Source organism: Giraffa tippelskirchi, chromosome 7 (assembly GCF_054371585.1).
Source record: "Giraffa tippelskirchi isolate mGirTip1 chromosome 7, T2T-mGirTip1v1.2.pri, whole genome shotgun sequence".
Taxonomy (NCBI): domain Eukaryota; kingdom Metazoa; phylum Chordata; class Mammalia; order Artiodactyla; family Giraffidae; genus Giraffa; species Giraffa tippelskirchi.
Genome location: NC_137281.1, coordinates 31,870,387 through 31,890,499, shown reverse-complemented (window position 1 = coordinate 31,890,499; position 20,113 = coordinate 31,870,387). Strand labels below are relative to the sequence as shown.

General features: G+C 39.5%; 1 protein-coding gene across 5 annotated transcripts in view; it reads right to left on the bottom strand.

Moving 5' to 3' along the window:
- Positions 1 to 20,113, bottom strand: part of CDH8 (cadherin 8) — a 1,308,359-nt gene that overhangs the window by 236,319 nt on the left and 1,051,927 nt on the right. The window lies entirely within an intron of this gene.

Below are 20,113 nucleotides of genomic sequence, written 5' to 3'. Positions count from 1 at the left end.
CCCCATGGTCTGCAGTATGCCAGGTTTCCCTGTCCTTCACTATTTCCCATGGTTTGCTCAAACTCATCTCCATTGAGTCAGTGATACCACCCAACTATCTCATCCTCTTTCACCCCCTTCTCCTCCTGCCTTCAATCTTTCCCAGCATCAGGGTCTTTTCCAGTGAGTTGGCTCTTTGCATCAGGTGGCCAAAATATTGGAGCTTCAGCTTCAGCATCAGTCCTTCCATTGAGTATTCAAGGTTGATTTCCTTTAGGATTGACTGGTTTGATCTCCTTGCTGCCAGGGACTCTCAAGAGTCTTCTCCAGCACCACAGTTCGAAAGCATCAATTCTTTAGGGCTCAACATTCTTTATGGTCCAACTCTCACATCCACACATGACTACTAGAAAAATCATCCAAAGATCTAAAGACATGGCAATAGGTCCTCTGAGTCAGAAGGAAACAAGCAATTTTAATTGGTACCCTGCCATGCAAACCTTGGGCAAGCCAAGTTCCCAGGGGTATCTCCTGGCATCCCTCAGCCATCTCGGTAATCATGGTTTCTGCAATGATAATTTTGCATGCCTTTGAACAAGCCTCAAGAAAGCAGGATATCTACCCTAACAGATCACATGCAAAGTCACTTCAGTTTTTTTGACTCTCTGCAACCCTATGGACCATAAGCTGCCAGGCTCCTCTGTCCATGGGATTCTCCAGGCAAGCATACTGGAGTGGGTTGCCATTTCCTCCTCCAGGGGATCTTCCTAACCCAGGAATTGAACCTGCATCTCCTGCATTCACAGGCAGAGTTTTTTTGTTTTTATTTATGTATTTGTTTTTTGTATTACTGAACTACCAGGGAAGCCTATATCTCATGTTACACTTACCTAAGAGTATGTATATACTTCATGATATTTATCAATATATTTATCTGGTATTTATCTTCTCTATTTATGGTGATACTGGGGGTAGGATAAAGTTCTTTAAATGACAATTTATATAAATAAAATTATAATAGTTCTCTCTAACACAGCAGTTCCATGTAGGCTAATGGCATATTTGATACCAGACAACAATCCTGGGTTTCCCTTGTAGCTCAGCTGGTAAAGAATCTGCCTGAGATGCAGGAGACCTTGGTTTGATTCCTGGGTCAGGAAGATCGCCTGGAGAAGGAAAAGGGTACCCACTTCAGTTTTCTTGGGCTTCCCTGGTGGCTCAGTCAGTAAAGAATCTGCCTGTGATGTGGGAGACCTGGGTTCAATCCCTGGGTTGGGAAGTTTTCCTAGAGGAGGGCATGGCAACCACGTCGGTATTCTTGCCTGGCGAATACCCATGGACAGAGGAGCCTGGTGGACTACAGTCCATAGGGATGCAAAGAGTTGGACCCAACTGAGCAATTGATACTACACTCAGAGAAACAGAGACATGGAGGTTGAAACCAAAAGCAGAAATTAAGTGGGAGAGGTAGAATGGTAGTTTTGTTTCCTTTGAAATGGATGCTATTTTAATTAGTGAATCTCTGGTAGGAATAAGGTGGGATTTGTTTCAGGCAGATTAGATACTTAAACCTCCCACAGGTACAGATTTACCACTGGCGGAGCTAACCATGGCTTTGACATGGAAGTCTTCCCTTAGCTTAGCTGCCTTGAGCTTGTTGTATAATGAAAGGTCACCCCAAATAACATACTTAATATTAAAGTCACCTTCCAACGCCAGAACACAAAGGAAAAGAGGGGACGAGAGAAGAGAATCAATAGGGTAAATAAATATAAAAAATCAATATATTCACTGGTTCATTCACCAAACTTGTAAACTTGGTAGACCTGGTTTCAAGCCTGGATGTAGAGAGAAAACTGACTGCAAAGCAAAAGCAGTGCATGAGTCCAGCTGAATAAAGTACAAAGCAGGCAAAACTTCTCTATGCTTTCAGAAGGATTTGGTTCCTCTGTGGGAACAGCGGAAAAGGCACAAGAGTGAATCATGCAGGGCTGGGAACTCTTCTGATTTATCTGGGTGCCGATTACACACGTCTGTTGGGTTTGTGAGCTTGTGCTCTTAACAATATACACACTTTACTGTGTGGATATCACACTTCGGGGCATAATTTAAAAACACAGAGACTTCCCTGATGGTCTGGTGGTTAAGAATCTGCCTTGTAATGAAGGGGACACAGGGTTGATCCCTGGTCCTGGAAGATCCCACATGCTGCCGGGCAACTAAGCCCACAGGCCACAGCTACTGAAGCGCTTGAGCCTGGGTGCCACAACTAGAGCGTCTGTGCATCACAATGAAGACTTCTCATGTGACAACTAAGACCCAACACAGCCAAATAAGCTTAGATAAAAATAAAAAATCTGTATGGGGGACAGGAAAAGCCAATTGTCGAAAAGCTGAATGGAAATATGAATTGCTGTCTATGCTTATGAAAAAGCTAACTGAGCCATGCCCTTAGCACTGAATCAAGCAGAAGTAACAATGCTGGATTCAGATCCTATGGTCTTATTATTTCCCTTGCTGTGTGGTCCCCAAAAAGGGCCCTCACAGTGCGCTTGTGTCAACTTGCCTGGAGCTGTGAGACACTGTAAGAGCAACTCTTAGGATGGATACTGGCATCTCTTTCATTTGACTTTGACATTGTAACTTGTTACCTACAAACAAATGTGTGAGAAATGTTTGCTATTATTCCATTGTTAATGAATGGTATTAGCAGCCTTAATAATTACACTGGAAGAGCAATACAAAAAAAAAAATAAAATCCTGGGGTGATTATCATTATTCAGATTCTGTCAAGGTGAGAAAAAGGACAATAAAGACATGTTCAGGAATGAATTTTGCCCTTTGTTTTCCATCTTGATCATCCAGTTTTTCTTTCATACTAATTTTAAAAAAGAACAAAGCACAAAAGACTGTAGTAGGACCTAAGAATCTAAATGGATAGAAGAGTGACATTCCGCTCAGCAGGAAGCATCTTCATTCAGGCTGAACTCACAATACTCCTTCTCTCATTGTCTCCTCTCTCACGTTAAGGAGAGGCACAGTCCTTTCACAAGTCTGGCAGAAGGGATACACCGCTCCAATGCTAACTTTCCCAAAGATCTAAACTTCACTTCATTGTTTTTACATGGACAGCAGTCAAAGGCAGTAAAAGAAAAACAAACAAACAAACACTCTCTTATTAAAAATACATGTGCCACACATCATTAATATCCATCTATACCATGCCTTGCCCCAAAGAGTCAGGATCTTTTACAAGGAAGGCACAACATGGATAGTCAATTCTCTAGGTTCATATAATGAGAAAAACTGCACACCATTTGAGTGGGTATAAATATTTATCATTTTATACACTGTTTACATAGCCAAGGAGAAAGACGTTTCTATAACTACTCTCTGAAAAGCCAGAACTCCTTGGAATAACTCCTCACAGGCACCCACAGCATCCAGCAGACAATTTTATATCCCTTAGGAAATTTCTGTTTTTAAAAAGCCAACTATTCCTTGACCTGATCTTTTTTGAGTTGTCATACATGGAGAAACAGAGATAACATGGAAACCAGAGATGGGAACTGTTTGAGACTCCATGTGTTCCTAGAGGGCTTCTCGTGTGGCTCAGCTGGTAAAGAATCCACCTGCAGTACAGGAGACCTGGGTTCGATCCCTGGGTTGGGAAGACCCCCTGGAGAAGGGAAAGGCTACCCACTCCAGTATTCTGGCCTGGAGAATTCCATGGACTGTCTAGTCCATGGGGTCGCAAAGAGTCAGACACAACTGAGTGACTTTCACAGTTTACAGCATGTTTCTAGAAACAGAGACTAAGAAATCCAACATGAGAAGCATAACTTTTCCGTTTCTCTCATATTAGTATATACTATGAAAGGATGATGTGTACCTGATGGTGCCTAAGTTCACAAATTTCCATGTTGAGCTACTTCAAAAGATACTATTTCATTATCTTCTCAGTCCTTATGGTAAATGCCTGGGGATGAGCTAACCAAACTAGATTTGGTGAAATGTTTATCTGTATATGAGAGCAGAGGAAACCCTTCACAAACCGACTGGTGGTTATCCATACTGCTATTGGGGAGATGGTCCATTGCAAGAGAATAAACACATATGGGTTTGGCTGACATTAGTTGGGTGCTCACTACAATCTTGAAAGAAGTAGGGTCTCCATAGATGGTTGTTGACTACAAGATTTTTACTCCTGTATTGATTTTTTTTTTTTTTTAAGCGTAAACTTTCAAAAAGCAGAAACAGGCAGAGTAACACTGGTAGTGACAGTTTGGTGAACAGGGTCCATGAGCACATTTTCAAAGACTAGAAATAGGAGAACCCATTTTGACCAGAAGAATGAAAAATTAAAAAATCTCCTGGGGCAGCATTCCCAAAGGCACCGAGATCTGACAGCATTTTAAGACAATTCCTATTAACACTGTGATCACTGGAACTCATACAAGCACATCCATTCATCTCTATATTAATGGATTTTTTCCTAAGATTTCTACCATTGTTTTGCCTGATAACAAATGAAGGATGTCTTTATATAATGTTTTAAAGATTACTGATAGAGTTTTGTGATCAATATTTTGGATAAATTGATTGAAATTTCTAACACAACTAAATATACTCTTATGGAAAGATGCATCACATAAACTCTTAGCTATTTCAACTGAATTAAAAACTTATTTTGAAACAAAAATCTGCACATGAATGTTTATAGCAGTTGTATTTATAATTACACAGTATTGGAAGTAATCAAAATATACTTCGATAGACTAAAGGATGAACAAACTATGGTAACCCATACAAAGAAATACTACTTAGTATATAATGAGCACCATAGAATTGATGCTTTTGAACTGTGGTGTTGAAGAAAACTCTTGAGAGTCCCTTGGACTGCAAGGAGATCCAACCAATCCACCCTAAAGGAAATCAGTTGGAAGGACTGATGTTGAAGCTGAAACTCCAATACTTTGGCCACCTGATGCGAAGAGCTGACTCATTAGAAAAGACCCTGATGCTGGGAAAGATTGATGGCGGGAGGAGAAGGGGCGACGGAGGATGAGATGGTTGGATGGCATCACCGACTCAATGGGCATAAGTTTGAGTAAACTCTGGGAGTTAGTGATGAAGAGGGAGGCCTGGCGTGCTGCACTCCATGGGGCTGCAAAGAGTCGGACACGACTGAGTGACTGAACTGAACTGATATACTATTTTATTATATTTATAGGATATTTCAGAAAAGACAAAGTTATAAAGTCAATAGGGGGTTAGAGAATGAGGAAGTTAACAGGTAAAGCTCAGGGCTTTCTTTAAGGTAGGAAAACTATTCCATCTGATAGAGTAATGATGGACATGAGGCACAATGTGCTTATCAAAATCATTAGCACACGCAAAATTTAATACATGTAGATTTTAAAAAATGGGATGTGGGGTTTTACACGATGGACTGCAACAAAATAATATAATTATATTACCACTGTATTTTAAAAACTCAAGTGTATAAATACATATCTTCACACATATTTGTCCTCCCTCTATCATCTGTGAGGGTCTAAAATCAAAGACAATCCTGCAGCAACAAGTGCAACTAGCACACTTGGCTTCTAATGATCCCAACAAAAGGAACCAGAGCTCCTTGGAGATAGAGGTAATTCCAGAAGTGGGGCAATAAATATACAAGATGAGCCTGAAGCACCATGCATGTAAGCAGGTGGACTTCTCCGGTGCTGCAGTGGATAAGAATCTGCCTGCCATGCAGAGGACATAGGTTCAATCCCTGGTCTGAGAAGACTCCCCATGCCCCAGAGCAACGAAGTCCGTGTGCCACAACTACTGAGCCCATGCGCCTAGAGCCCATACTCCACAACAAGAAAAATCATGGCAATGAGGAACCCATGTACCACAATGAAGAGTAGTTCCCCCCTCACCCTGACTCTAACTAGAGAAAGCCCTCAGAAAGCAATGAAGACCCAGCATAGCCATAAATAAAGAAAAGAGAAAGCAAGTACGTAAGTGCTAAAACCCAACCAAACAAGAAATAATGAATGTATGTGGAAGGGATACAGGTGATAACTAAAAGATCTCCCAATGCCCAATGCTGGGGAAAAAAAAAGAGCAAGAAAATAAAGTTGTACTGGATTACAACACAAAGTATAAAATAAATAACCCTTGTGTACATATTGGTTAAATGAAAAGAAGGAAGGGAAGGCAAATCACCTATGCACAAGAATTCCACGTGAGTAATACGGATGATTACGTAGGGGGAGGTATAACTTCCCACTGCTTAAGTTCATGCTGCACATACTGACTTCCTTCTAATGGGTACAGTGTAGAAAGCAGAATAAAAAAGTGACTTTATAGTAGAGAAACCTGACAGACTTACTATCTCAGCCAGGTGATGGAGGTTCACATCAACATGGATAAATCCTACTGATAGTATGTATTGATACAACGGGTTTCCCTTGTAACTCAGTTGGTAAAGAATCTGCCTGCAATGCAGGAGACCCGGGTTCGATTTCCGGGTCGGGAAGACCCCCTGGAGAAGGAAATGACAACCCACTCCAGTATTCTTGCCTGAAGAATCCCATGGACAGAGGAGCCTGGCAAGCTACTGTCCATGGATTAGCAAGAGTCGGACACAACTTAGTGACTAAACCACATTGACAATGTCACAAAATGTCAGTTTTCCTCCCCAAACACTCTAACCCATTAGACAAATATAAAATGAGGGAAATTCTACAAAAATACCTGACCAATTCTCCCCACAAGTGTTAAAATGTAGTGTCAATATCGATTCATTAATTTTAACAAAGTTTATCACAGTAATGTAAGATGTTAATATTGATAATAGTGAAATGTGAGTGTGAAGGTATATGGGGACTGTATTATAATTTCACAACCTTTCCATAAATCTAAAACTCAAATTAAAAGTTTACTTAAAATGAAAAGAAGCTCCACAGACTTAAGCATATGATTTTTTATTTTTTAAAAACATCCCATAGATGGGAACAGATGTTCGCTCCATATGTATCCAGAGATATGACCCTAAGTCAAGGTTTATACAGGGACATGATAATTCTAGAAGAGAGAACACTGGTATCCAATTTAACAAGTCTCTGGTTTTGGATTTTGATCCTAGCGCCTCCTAATTAAGTTAATATGGCCACAGTAAACCTCTTAGTCTGCTAGGATTGCTGTAACAAAACACTTCAGCCTAGGTGATTTCTACAACAGGAGTTAATTTGCATACAGTCCCAGAGGCTGGGAGTCCAAGTTCAAGGTGCTGGCAGGGTTGGTTCCTCCCGAGGTCTCTCCTTGGCTTGCAGATGGCCGCTCTTCTTGCTGTCTTGTCACACAGTTGTCCTTCTATTCATATGTGCCCCTGGAGTCTCTGTGTCCAAATTCCTTCTTCTTGTAAAGACACCAGTCAGATTGGACCAGGGCCTGCCCATATGTCCTCACTTAACTTGAATCACCTCTTCAAGGGCCTTACCTCCAAATACAATCTCATTCGAAGGTCCTGGGGGTTAGAGCTCTAGCACATTAATTTTGTGGAATAGAAACACAAATAAATCTATATGTTTATATTTTTTCAGTAAAAATATGATAATAACATGCACCCTATAATATATATAATTTTATATAATACATAATGTGCAATGGTAACACTAGACATTTATAAGGCTCTTTTCTAAAAATCTATGCAGTGTTTTCCACAGGACCTAGCCTACAAAGGAAGCTAAATCAAGTGTATCTGTCATGGCTTTGTTCTCCATCAGTTTAGCTACACTGGGATTATTTTTCTAGAATTCCCTTTCCTATGTTTATCCTGGTTAGGTTTGGCATGAGCTTTTGCAGGCAGAAGTGGGGAAGGCAGACACAACATCAGTGAAGGGTATTGGACACTGGGGCAGTGCATGCCTGACTCAGCAGGTTCTCAAGCACGCCATGAGGACACGGAGCAGAATCCAGCTCACAGCTCCTTCAGCAGCTCTAGGCTGTGTTCCTCCAGAATGTCCAAGTCCTGGCCCAGGTCCACGCACAGCCCTGTGACCAAGGGCATCAGCTTCTCCTGCAGGAATATTGAGGTGGGAGTGCCAGGTACAGGCTCCTTTTGGATTCCAGTGTATTCCGGGTCTCTTCCACTTCACTTCCAGTTTTCCTTCCTGTCACCCAATGCAGAGACAAGAGCTTGTCTATCAACTCTATTGTTGTATATAGTCTAATCTCTATAACAACTCCTTCCTTACTCTGTGGACTGCTAGTTGCTCTGCATGCCTGATGTCATTGTTCAGTCCCTAAGTTGTGTCCGACTCTTTGCAACCCCATGGACTGCAGCAGGCCAGGCTTCCCTGTCCTTCGCTATCTCCCAGAGTTTGCTTAAACTCATGTCCATTGAGTCAGTGATGCCATGCAACCATCTCACCCTCTGTCGCCCCCTTCTTCTCCTGCTCTCAATCTTTCCCAGCATCAGGGTCTTTTCCAGTGAGTCAGTTCTTGGCATCAGGTGGCCAAAGTATTGGAGCTTAGGCATCAGCTCTTTCAATGAATATCTAGGGTTAATTTCCTTTAGGATTGACTGGTTTGATCATGCTTGATGAGGAGCTCTTAATTTTAACCATCATAAGACTTTGAGTATATTTTAAGTTTGCGTGCCTCATTTTTCTCTTTTAAAAAAATAAAAATAATAAAATTCACTTCATAAGGTTGTTGTTAGGATCAAATGAATATACATGAATAGTGAGTGTGTTTGGCATGAACTTTTAAATATTCATCTCTGTGTTGTCCTAAAACAATTATTCATCATGCTAACCTTATGTGACTAACGTTGCTTTGGATTTCAGAAGAAACACATATCCACATCTCAACACCTATTCCAGAGACCTTTATTTGGTGAATTTCCCCTCTCCTGCCCTCAGTGTATTTCTTGAACTCAAACCACTCTTGCGGCTTGCAAAGATTCATAATTGGTATATAATGACAAAATCCAGAAAGTGTGACATGGTTATAAAGAGAAGACTCCTTGGTGTCATGTTCTCTGACAAAAAGAAAATGAATAAAATCATCTTCAACATTGGCACAAATATGATAATACTGACTTTAAAGTCTTCTAGTACAGACACCAGACACAAGGAAGAAAGCCTTGTTCGCTTAGAATCAGACATGAGTCTGAGACAATCCGTATGTTCTCACTTACAGCCTCATAATGTAACTATTCTTTTTTTTAGGGTATCTAATTATAATATCAAATACACATACACATGCAAACTTGCATTTCTTTCCTCCATACATCTACATACTCATCTTTATCCTCAGTTCTTTTAACAGCTTGTATATCTTCTTTACCATTTTTTATCTACGGGCATACTTCATTTTATTATGCTTCACAGGTACTGAATTTTTTTTTTCCACAAATTGAAGGTATGTGGCAAACCTGTGTTGTCATATGATGATTAGGTCAGCATTTTTCAGTAATTTTTATAAATTAAAGTGCATACACATTTTTAGACATAATGCTGCTGTGCACTTAATAAACCACAACGCATCGTAAACATGACTTTTACGTGCACTGGGAAACCAAAACATTTTGCAACTTGCTTTATTGCAGAAGTCTAGTACCCAACTGGCACTATCTCTGAGGCATGACTGTATTGATCTACGTGCTTATCTACACATGTGACTATCCTGCCATTTAAATTTCATCATATTTTTCTCTATATAACATTACTGATAAGAATAGGAAAAATGGCACATATCTCACATAATTGTGATTGCTAATCAACCAAAGAATAAAAGCAATTTGGGCCTAAAACTCAAATATCAATTTTCCAAGTCCAGTGAATCCAGGAAGCACAATTATTAAGTCCACTATGCACAAATATAAAAATCAAAGAAATAATATTTAAAAATGTTCAAACTCTAGGAATCTCTACCAGCTCTGAGAGGTAAGGAGGGCATGACATACACCAAAAAGATATTGACAAAGGTGTCCCACATTCATTTTCAGCCAAGACTTCAGGATTTCACAAATGCGTGTTTCAGAGCTGCCCTGACATGCAGTGGATCCCTTTCTCTGACAGGCGAATGTGGGCAAAGGCTGAACTCTATATGCTTTTTCTCTCTAGCCCCTTTTAATTCATGATTTTCTGAAATGGGTATGTAAGAAAAATTCGTAACACTGTAGGTATTGATGCTAATTCACAGAACTCTAGACACAAGCATGGCTTGAATAACTTAATGATTTGCCCTTTTGCCTCAAAAAATCAATAAATGTGTTGAATCCTAATATATCCATTCCTACTAATATATGAGGACAAAGAGATAGACAACAGGATCATGGAACTGTCTGGGTAGAATTCCACCTGTGTTTCTCAAACTTCCATCTACAATACAATGTTTTTTTGTTGTTGAGTGTTTTGATTTTCCTTGTAAGTGCAGGTTTACTGATACGAGAATACTTTTCAATATTTCAAGTACCAGAAGATTACTTGAATCGGAAGCAGTAGATGTCTTATCTTTTCAGAATGGTTCAGGGTAGACTTGGACGAAGTATTATTCACCATAGGAAATTTAACAACAGGGAAGTGGGTGTAATTTTCATAGAGTTTACCCAATGTATCCAGAAATAGAAAAATCAAAAATCTGAGTAGATGGACTTCCCTGGTGGTCCAGTGGTTAAGAATAAGCCTGCCAATACAGGGCATGTGTGTTTGATCCCTGGTCCAGGAATAGTCCACGTACCGAAGGTCAACTAAGCCCATGCACTGCAAGTACTGAGCCCATGTGCCACAACCAGTGAAGCCCGTGCACCCGAGAGCCTGTGCTCCCCAACAAAAGAAGCCACTGCAATGAAAAGCCCACACACCACAACTAGAGAAAAGCCCACACTTGCCACAACTAGAGGAAGCCTGCACACAGTGACGAAGACCGAGCACAGGCAAAAATAATAAATAAATAAAGCTTAAAAAATGTAAGTAGAAGACACAGTTCCGAAGAGCTTAAAGAAACAACACTAGGATAATTAAACTGAGTTTAAGTTGATAATCAAATTGAGTTTCATTGTGAGAAAGTACAGGGGTAAAATGGAGGGAAAAAATAAAAGGGAAACAAACAGAAAGTTAGCTTTAGCTACTGTTGTGAATAGGCTGGGAGTCCGTTGTGTAACTGGTATATCGAGTGAATGACCTGGTTGATATGGACAGGTTGATCTCAATGCTGCCTCCACTCAGACACTGTAAATGCTGAGTCAAAGGTTTAATTTTAATCTTCTAAATCACCAGTGGGAGACACAGGTCTCTAAATTAATCCCATCCCACAGGGAATTCCATTCTGTTCACCATTTGGGACGGAGTTAAGGACAGAGTGTTTCCAATAGGTTCATGTTTCAGGTATTTATGGAATTATTGAAATATATTTTTCTGTAATATTCTACTGTATAGAACAGTGACACCAATATTACAACCTGTAAAATCAAATGAGGTATTTATAAGATTCTCTTTTGATTTGTACCATTCTGAAAAAAAATTTACTGGCTCGTGATTGAGAATTCATCTTCTAGAAGGAATTCAAAGATTTCTGGTATGTACATGAAACTCCTAAGTCAACAGACCAAATCTACAAGAAGAAACCATTGAAAACGTCTAGCTTGTTGGCAATGAAACCCTGAAATAGAATTGGGTCTGGAGTTCCTGAGGCAGCCCTAAAATGAGTAGTTCTATAATTTTAACTATTTTCAAAGTGACTCTAGAAGGTAGATTTCTATATAAGTTTAATAACTTCCCTAAGCTATCCTATAGGAGAAGGAACTGGCAGCCCACTCCAGTACTCTTGCCTGGAGAATCCCATGGACAGAGGAGCCTGGCAGGCTACAGTCCATGGGGTTGCAAGAGTCAGACATGACTTAGCAACTAAACCACCACCACAAGCTATCCTATCTGCATTCACATATTTGGGTTGATATTTAGCCCATAGAACATTAAAATTAAAGATATCTGGATTATAAGTTGACCAAAAAATAGTAAGAATCCCATTAGGGACAGTACAGTAAATTGATTGTATATTGTTATCACTCAACTGATTCATAAAATGTCCCCTTACGGTTTAGAGAGTACAGAGGAGTAAGCATTAAAGTAAACTTTGATGGAAGGAGTTTTCTCTTCGCAGAAGGCTTTCAAATAAACCTTGTTTATATCCCCATCACTATATGCCAATTTTGTTCTTAGCCACCATATAAAAATCACAATGCCTTTTGGACCAAGACTAAGTGGTTTTAGGTACCTCTCACAGTTAATTGCCAGTAACTTTCCCATTTGTATACTCTAGTGATTTCGAAGCCATAGATAAATTAGGGAGGCCCTCGGGAACCACCAAAATCAGCATATCAGGAATCACTGCTTCATTTTTATCATAAGATACAAGAAAACATTCAGTTACTATACCAACTGTCTATGCAGTCCCTGGGGTCGCAAAGTGTCGGACACGACTTAGCAACTGAACAACAACAAGAACAATGCAGGTGCCTTCCTTCTGCAGAACAGAACTACCCAGTCCTCTCCCTTCTTGGAGTTTGGGAGCCACAGCTGTTACATATGCTGATACCAGGTAGAGCAGCTGGATTTCTCTGAAAAGTGTTTATTTCAATCTTCATGATTTCCCTCCCACGTTTTCCTAAAGAATTTCAATTTTGTTCATCACTCTGAATCAAATAAGACAAAAACGATAATCAAATCCATCAAGATATGTTTTTCTCTTTCTCACTTTGCATCTCTCCTTTAAAATAGAGAAATGCTGCCAAATCTTTTCAAAATCTAGCCAAAAGACAGAAGGAAAACCACCACATCTACATTATAAAACAAACGTATGTTAGGTTTAAGACAGTTTGTCAGTATGAACATCCTTTGATCTTTTAAGCTTCTGTGACATAAACTGCTTCTTTAATAGTAAAAAATATGAAAATGAATTTCTAATTATTAATTGGGGAAACTTCTATTTATGGGATTAAAATATCTATTGGGCAGTGACAAGAGTAACAAGCTAATGCATGTAAGCTAGAGTCATCATAATTTTTAATTTTCTCTTTAGAAATTGCAAATTTGACTATTTAGCTGCATGCTAAATTAACATGTGACCTAACATAGATTCAAAATTCTCTTCTCATTAGACATGTGTTTGTAAAACTTTTATAGTACAAAATTATGCAGTTTTGCAAGACACTTTTTAAAAATAGTTTCTGGGTTCATATAAATGTCTGAATCTCCAAAAGGGCATAAAATATGAATTTATCAAATTCTTATATACTAATACTTTAAATAGTCTGATGCATGAAAATCATTTTACTTTCTTTAATTCAGTGTTTACCAATTAACTTTGATTTTTTTTCAGTAAATCTATTTTGAACACAGGTTGGAGCCATTGCCATAGGTCTGTTGTACCATTAATACGACTGAAATACACAAGAGAATAGAATTTGAGAGTATCATATAGTTTCCTGCCTCCATTCCTGACTGCCTGCCACCTAAATAGTTCATTCCAAAAGCCATTAAGTATGGCTGGGTGAGGTAAGAATTCAGAGAAAGGCAGCAAGGTAGAGGTAGAGTGAAACAGCGATAAGCATTTGTGTCAGGGAGTCAGGGGATGGGCAGAGGAAAATCACTTACTACAGCAGTGAGGGGTGATACTAACACCAAATACATCAAGTGAAAAGAAACAGGGTTCTCACTGTTGGAGAAAAAGAAACAATTAGAATGAACCGTGTGGTGTTGCTTTGGCATTGGAGCTCTAGAGGTGAACTCATACTAATGCATGCGGGGTTCTAGGTTTGATCCTTTTGCTATAAAAAAAACTTTATTAGGACAACTGGAGACATCTGACTGAGGTCGGTGCATCCACTAGCAATGGTGTATCACTATTAATTTCCTAATTTTGATGGTTGTATTGTGCTTGTGTAGAAAATCATCCATGTGGCAAAGACTGATTGAATAATCTCACGGTGATGCAGTATCATCTCAGCGACGCACCCTCTAAAAGTTGAGGAAACACTAATTTGGACTACAACTGCAACTTCTCTCTAAGATTAAATGTATTCCAAATTAAAGATGATGAACAACACGAAAGAAATAGACAGTATTTTACATGGGCCTTCCTCCAAAAGAGGATTTGAAGATGTTTACCATAAAAAAGGGCTTCCCGGGTGGTGCTACCAGTAAAGAACCCACCCGCCAATGCAGGAGACATAAGAGACAAGGGTTTCATTCCTGGGTTGGGAAGATCTTCCTGGAGGAGGGCATGGCAACCCACTCCAATACACTTGCCTGGGGAATCCCCATGAACAGAGGAGCCTGGTGGGCTACAGTCCATGGGGTTGCAAAGAGTCAGACACAACTGAAGTGACTTAGCACACATACACTCACCAAAAAAGAACAAAATTACAAAGAAAAGACATACTACTAATGGTAAGAGAAGACAGGAGAGTGAGAATAACACATAGAAGGGACAACACTAAAATTATTCTCAAATGTTAACACTTTACCTTTGGCTGAGTCACTGTTTCGAGTAGAGTAAGTCCCCTTGCATATTATGTACTGATATCCATAACCTCTAATAGTTATGAGCCTTTGCAAAGCAATGAGATTTTCCTTTCCAAAATATATTTTACTAAGTAACCTCTTGACCTTCTGATTTTTTGATTAATATTTTTTGATGGAGAGTGCATTCTCTTTTGCAGTCACCACCAGGAAATCCAGAGTCAATCTCAGTTATTCTCTTTAGTTTTTACTTTAATATTAATAGCACTTCAGCCCCAGTTATTCACCAAATGGCTCCCAATTAATTTTACTGTGATTTGAAATTCTTTGTGATATATTGTTCTTATATTTTTAACATGCCGATATTCCTATTTTAAAAACTGTATAAGATTTCACCCACACTTCTCTTTGTCCAACTCCTGTCCTCTTTGTCCAGCTCCTCAATTTAATTTGGAAAGTATGCTAACCTAAAGAGCTCTTCCACCTTGGAAAAACAGTAACTACTATTAATAGGCAACAGAGTCATTAGACAATGGAATCATAGAACATATATAAACAAAGTTCTCTAGAGATATTATCAAAGTTTAGTATAGCATACCGGAGAAGGCAATGGCACCCCACTCCAGTACTCTTGCCTGGAAAATCCCATGGACGGAGGAGCCTGGTGGGCTACAGTCCATGGGGTCGCTACGAGTCGGACGACTGAGCGACTTCACTTTCACTTTTCCCTTTCATGCACTGGAGAAGGAAACGGCAACCCACTCCAGTATTCTTGCCTGGAGAATCCCAGGGACAGCGGAGCCTGGTGGGCTGCCGTCTATGGGGTCGCACAGAGTCGGACACGACTGAAGCGACTTAGCAGCCACAGCAGCAGCAGTATAGCATACTGGTTAAAACCTTGGAAAGAAGAGCCAGCTATCTGGATTCAATTCCAGCTCCTCCATTTAATATCTCAGTTTGGATTAGCTATTATTTCCCCCACTTTTCTGATTAAAAATAATGAATAGAAAAGTTAATATCAGTACTAATGTTAAAAGACTGTTGTGAACATTGCAAACTTTTAACAGCATTGGGAATATAGCAACTTTTTAATATGCATTGATCACCATTAGAGAAGCCTTGAGTCTCAAAGAAAACTAAGAAAACCTCCAGTGCCATGTTTTATATAACTTTGCACTCAACAATGCAGTCATTCATACCAGCTCGAGTCCTACTTGGCTTTCTCATGCATCCCTTTATATCCATCTTTACTAATATACCCTTTAGAATAAAATAGGGTTCATTCCAATGTGCGCAATTGTGAAACATAAAGTTAAGGCTTCTTGAGCAACTTTTCATTGACTAAGGCATTCACAGGGCTTCCCTCATAATTCAGTTGGTAAAGAATCTGCCTGCAATGCAGGAGACCTCAGTTCAATTCCTGGGTCAGGAAGATCCACTAGAGAAGGGATAGGCTACCCACTCCAGTATTCTTGGGTTTCCCTTGTGGCTCAGCCGGTAAAGAATCCACCTGCAATGCGGGAGACCTGGGTTCAATCCTTGGGTTGGGAAGATCCCCTGGAGAAGGAAACAGCTACCCCCTCCAGTATTCAGGCCTGGAGAATTCCATGTACTGTATAGTCCATGGGGTCGCAAAGAGTCAGACATGACTGAGAGACTTTCACTTCCCTTTCAAGGCATTCATATCATATACACAACTTATTGAATCATACTAGTATAAGCAGCTTGAAGATGGATGTTTGTAAAGAAAGAAGTATCAACTGAGCACCAACTCTATGGCTATGCCAAGTAATTCAAATACAATCACTGGATTTTTCCAAACATATTTTCTTAGGTAGGGATTCTTATGCATACTACATGGATAGAGAAGGTGAGGCTTAGATGGGTTGTATCACTAACACAGGAAAAAAGCAGATTTGCAGACAAATTATCTGAGATTCTATTTCCAAGCTAAATACAGAGTTCATTTTACCTGAACCCAGGTGTGGACACAAGAGATGAGGGTTTGATCCCTGGGTTGGGAGGATCCCCTCGAATAGGAAATAGCAACCCACTCCAGTATTCTTGCCTGAAAAATTCCATGGACAGAGGATTCTGGTGGGCTACAGTCCACGGGGTAGCAAAGAGTCAGACACAACTCAACACAGGTGTGAACACACAGTCAGGGTTTACAACCCCTCACTCCAATATCCAATAGCATAAAAATATTTAAAGTGTCTGGAACTTATTAAGTGGGGCAAATTTTCATTGAAAAACCAACTTCAACCTTGCTAGCTTGGGATCCACAGTAAAAATCAGACAAGCTCACACATCGCTCTTTATGCAGTATTGCTATAAAAGTGAATTCTCATCAAGTTCTGAAATAAACAGTAGAATATAAAAGAGCTCTGCCTCCAGTTTCCAAATAAGATATTTCTAAAATAATTTGGCTGCCATTTGGGCAAATATATATGTGTGTTTTGTCTTGACAGCCTGTCAACTGGCAGACAGTTCTGGAATATCACATTCATTTCAATGTAATATTGGTAAATTTCTCAATTAGAATTTTATTTTTCACTCTCTGCAACAGTGAAATCCCCCAGTCCTTGCTGGCATTCTTCAGGGTGTTCAGGTGCAGGAGTTGGCATTTCTGCAGAAGCAAAGGGAGAAAAATGAAAGAAGGGAGGCAGGGAGGGAAGAGGCAGGCTGGAAGAGAACAGTGGCAATGGGGAGAGAACAGAGCTGGGAGCTGACCTTCATCCTGATATTCACCTTCATGAGAAATGAAGGGAATAATTCACACTTGACCATAAAATAGTGCAGCTGCCTCTTCCTCCTTTAACCAGAGAGGCTGCAGTCAAACAGAAACCAGACGCCCAATGCATAAAATCGATACAGAGGAAAAGTCCAAAGGTAATATGGGAACCAGATTAATAAAAATAATTTTATACACCATAACTACCAATTATTTAACACTTATTTACTTTATGGCATGCCTTTATCTTGTATTTTATCATGCGATTCTCAAAAAATGAAAGCAAGATAGAAGCTGTTATCTTTGCATTGTGGCTAAGAGAAATAAGCAACAGTTTCACCTCCTTGAATTTCAAAGTCAAGCAGATAATAAGGGATAGAACCAGGATTCAAAATTTCATCCATTTGGTTACAAAACCCACTCTTTCAACTGCAGCATATTCCACATGGTTTTCAGCAGAGATGTAACAAGCTAAGCATTTTTTAAAATAACTATGTAAGTTAGTGTAGATTATTTCTTTTATAAAGAAATACTATACTATATTGTATATATATATACATATATATGTCATATATATATGTATATATACCTATATATATTGTATATATAGTATAGTATTGAGCAGTATAAATACTATACTATATTTATAAAGAAATACTATACTATATTGCTATACTCTTATAAAGAAAAATCTTTTAGACAGAGGAACAATGTGCACATACACATTGCATTATATAGCTAATAATATCTTTAAATTCCTTTTCTTAGCTGAAATTGACCAGGAAGTTTGTAGAACTTTGTGTTTTATTTTTTTCCCTCAGCATATTTATCAGGGACATGACTCATATACACAGGAATGGAAGCCTCTGACATATCTACAATAATATTATAGGCTTGGCCATTAAAGATGTAGAAATTATAATAATGAGGAAAAAACAGCAGCTTCCTGTTGAGCTTTTATTAGTAATTAAGATTAAGTATTCTGTATGTGGGGCTTCCAGGTGGCTCAGCCGTAAAGAATTAATCTGCCGATCCAGGAGACGTGGGTTCTCTCTCTGGATCAGGAAGATCCCCTGGAGAAGGAAATGGCAGCCCACTCCTGTATTCTCGCCTGGGAAATCCCACGGGCAGAGGAGCGTAGCAGGCTACAGCCCATGGGGTCATAAAGAATTGGACATGACTACTTAGCAATTAAACAACAACAATTCTGTATGTATTGTAAGTGGCAATAGTCCTCTAAAATCACCTTACACTAACAGAGATAGACTCATAAACTTAGAGATCAAATTTATGGTTGCCAGGGGAATGAATGGGGGATGGGACAGCTTGGCAGTTTGGTGGACAGGTACACGCTGCTGTGTTTAAGATGGATAACCAAGAAGGAACTACTGTACGGCACATGGAACTCTGCTCAATGTTATGTGGCGGCCTGGAGGGGAGCGCAACTGGAGGAGAATGCATACACATGCATGTGTGGCTGAGTCCCCTTCGCTGTTCCACCTGAAACTATCACAACACTGTCAATCATCTACATCTCAATATACAATAAAAAGGTTTTTTTTTTAAGATGGATTATGCTCTAAATAACTTGATGAAATAAGAAGCAAATAAAAAGAACGAAAAAAAAATATAGTATTTCTCAGCTCCGGTGTACCTGTCAGAATTTAAAAGAAGTATGAACATGAAGGTGTTTTTGACTCTTCGTGGGTTCCTATCTGTTGTAATAGTGATGAAAGAGAGATCACTTCCTGCTAGAAATCCCTAGAAGTTTCCCACAAACTTTTCCTAGAAAAAGTGTCATTTCAGCCTACCACAGAGGAATGATTTGATTTTGATAAGAAGGAAAAAAAAATACATAAAAGTAGGATTCTTCACACAAGAGATAGACAAAATAGAGTCTTGGTAGAAGAAATACACTGGTAAGATGTGAACACCTGAAGTCAATTCTGATTTGCTGCTGCAATGGGTGCCTCTACCAAAGTTATAGTGTAGGTTAAAAAATAAGAGATCAAATGAAGCCAAACTATTTACCTAATTTGGGTTTTTGATTTGTATCTCTATTTGTGTGGGTTTTTTTTTTTTATCACATTATGTTCACCTACTTCTAATTCATGTGATTTTGCTGCATAGACTGTATCTTTATAGGTTGCCTTAAATGCAGTTTGAAACAAACGAGGGTATCCATTCCATCCACTGTATGCTGAGGAATGACTTCGGTGATCTTGGGCCCTGGATCTTGGATTCTGTCTACTACTTTTGTCAGACAAGGAAGAACTCTAAAGTTCCCTTTTATTCAAGTATCAAGTCCCGGGTCAGGAATTCCTGTATCAAGGCCAGAGTTTGGGGATGAAGTGAAGTGAAAGTCGCTCCATCCTGTCCAACTCTTTGCAACCCCATGGACTGTAGCCTGCCAGGCTCCTCTGTCCGTGGAGTTCTCCAGGCCAGAATACTGGAGTGGGTAACTGTTCCCTTCTCCAGGGAATTTTCCCAACCCAGGGATCAAACCCAGGTCTCCTGCCTTGCAGGCGTATTCTTTACCATCTGAGCCACCAGGGAAGCCCAAGAATACTGGACTGGGTAGTCTATCTCTTCTCCAAAAGATCTTCCCAACCCAGGAATCGAACTGTTGTCTCCTGCATTGCAGGCAGATTCTTTACCAGCTGAACTACCAGATAACACTGATTTGGAGATAAATAAGCAAATACAGAAAAAGGGAAGAAAAAGATAGAAAACTGTGTTTTGAAATAAACATTGTTCTGTAGAGTATAATGAATATTTCAATGGCTCACAAAAAAGTGGGAGTGAGTCATTGGTGATAGCAAGGATTCTTTTAAAAGTTCAGTTCAAGTAAGATGAACACAACACACAAGCC